Genomic DNA, 2,543 nt, shown 5'->3' on the forward strand with positions numbered 1-2,543 from the left:
TGGCCACGTCGGGCCATTTAGTAACTTAACAGGTGTTTTCTTCCATTGACATTTCTCATGTTTATATTTCAAGCAACTGGTAGTATCGTTCAAACATTTATCAATAGCTATTTTGGGGATGTATAGTAATGAATGTATAGTGTAGTGTAGTATAGGATGTATAGTGTGATAAAAATGAAAGCTAATTGGATTTTATTTTAAAAACTATCTTTAGAAATATATGATATAACTTATGTTAGTTTCTCAATGATTGAATTTAATGATATTAATTTCGAAATTTCTGCTATTACGTTTGCGATGCGACTAAAATATTTTATTTTGCTTACAATAAATCAGTAGTTCGCCGTGTCGGATTTTTAGGCCTGATTTTGTTGGACTTGGGAGGATCAGGTACACCTTTGACCTCTTTCCCCCTCCTAACAGTAGACTTTTGCTATTCTATTTTGTTTATTTATTGCTGTATCAGATATTTCAGATTTCATGTTTAATTTCTTTTCCTTCTTAGATGATTTTCTGTTCCTATTGTTGCGTCAGCGAGGTCACGTGACTAGTATCACGCCACCTGTTTCTAGAAATATCCTGTTCCCTCAAGAATTCCCTAGCATTTACTAGATATCTGTTAGTTTTGTATATATATAAGACGTTCACAACGTGACGGGACAACAGTGCAATGAATAATTGAATGTATGCGGATAAAATATTGTTGGCCACGTGACACGTGAGCGTTTGTTATAAAGCGACTGTTGAAATAAAGTGTATCGTAAAGTTGTATTCGGAAAGAATAAACCAGTTTTATTTAAGAAAGGACTTGTGTCGCTGAAGTTTCGTCGGAACGAATTTATGGAAAATTAACTAACGAACGGAGATGTAACACTATGTATTGTAGTTTGGTCGAGTTTACACTGCAAGATGTCTCCACGGGCTCCGCGCTAATGATGTTTTGTCCATATTTCCAAGGTTTTATTTAATCCGTGTAGACTTTTTTCCTTTGATACTTCCCTCACTTGCACAATACTAGGTTTATTTAATTGGCGTCCGTAAATAAAATTTTTAAGACCTTGTTCATAATATGGGCTGACGTAATCAGTTTTACATAATTACACACAAATCGCTGACGCAGGTTGATACAAAGTCCTGCGTTCACACATTGCAGTAATAATGTAAAATACAGAAATAAATTTCATTTTAGTATACAGAGAATTAACAGTTTTTTTTAAAGAAATAAATTAAAAATGTATCAGAAAAATTCTGTAATGCCTAGCACTAAGTGGCCGTTTTAATAATGTTATTTGTTTAATTTAATGGCGAGAGGTACTTCTGATTTTGACTATCGTGTATGATATACCTTTCTAAGTTGTTTGTGTTTTATTTTATTTTTTATAGAACAATTTGTTTGTTTTGAATTTCACGAAGAGCTTCTCGAGAGATATCCATAGTCGTCCCTAATTTAGCAGTGATAGACTAGAGCAGTGACTCTGAACGTGGGGCGCACGCCCCATAGAGGGGCAATTTAAATATATTGGGGGCAATCTGAAAATGCTACAGTAAGAAAAAAATTTTCATTCGGGTGTGAAATTTTGGTAAATTTATAAAGTTTACATTATATTATTATACCTTTTCAACACCAAATTTGTTTTTATATTAAGGGGGCATCAAATGTTTTGAGGTGTTGAGGCGGGGCATGGAGCAAAAAAGGTTAAGAACAACTGGACTAGAGGGTCAACCCTTGTACTACCAACGAATATTGGGATTTACCGTTACATTATAATGCTTCCACGGCTGCAAGAGTCAGTATGTTCAGTGATGGGGATTCGAACCCACCACCTTCAGGTTGCGAGTCGAGGGCCCTAACCACCAGGTCACACTAGAACAATAAATTACATAAATTAATAAATACGCAAGTGTTTCATATTTGAGAGCTCTTATGTCAAAAGGTGGTGTTATTATAATTTCGACTAATGTTTATATTCATGGTGGGTCAGCGTTAGGTATCAGGATTTATAACCCAAAATTCAAGCCCCGATCTCTGCGACGATCACAGCAGAAATAACCCATTGTATAGTTTTATGTTAACATATATAAATTGAAACTGGGCTAGTGCTTATATATCAAGACAAAAATTCTTGTCTTGCAGTCGTCTAGCTGTGTTTGGTTCAAAGTAAATTTGACTTGTTATTTCTGTTCACATTAACTCTAGGCATATATTAGGAGAGACCCGGGCTAGTTGTTACGATTTTTAGAAAGAGTCCAATATCTAGCGAAATAACCCGAATCATACATTGAAACTGAATGAAAGTGAAAGATAAATATGTACTTTATCAAAATTATGTATTCTATATTGAACAAAATTGGTTACATAAAAGATTTTGTAAATAATTTGAAGTAAAGTCAAGTGTAACAATATGCCCCCGATGCGTGGTAAGTTGATATAATAGGTAGAGCATGTTGTTATACAATAAAAAAAATCTGGAATATTTACCAAAATTAGCTTACTCTATCATGCTAAATGTTATAATAGGCCTACTGTAGTTTTCTCATAACAT

At 34.1% G+C, this 2,543-nt stretch overlaps 1 protein-coding gene across 4 annotated transcripts in view; it reads right to left on the reverse strand.

The window, feature by feature from the left end:
* The window catches only part of LOC106464108 (myosin light chain kinase, smooth muscle-like), a 41,907-nt gene that overhangs the window by 38,316 nt on the left and 1,048 nt on the right, over nt 1–2,543 (reverse strand). The window contains exon 1 of one of the 4 annotated variants that reach the window (XM_022391770.1): nt 1,756–1,777. The exons of the other annotated variants lie outside the window; for them this stretch is intronic. The gene's annotated coding sequence lies outside the window, so the exon portion shown is untranslated. Of the gene's footprint in view, nt 1–1,755; nt 1,778–2,543 lie in introns of those variants that run through there. 4 annotated transcript variants of the gene reach the window in all.

This window comes from Limulus polyphemus, unplaced genomic scaffold (assembly GCF_000517525.1).
Source record: "Limulus polyphemus unplaced genomic scaffold, Limulus_polyphemus-2.1.2 Scaffold1562, whole genome shotgun sequence".
Taxonomy (NCBI): Eukaryota; Metazoa; Arthropoda; class Merostomata; order Xiphosura; family Limulidae; genus Limulus; species Limulus polyphemus.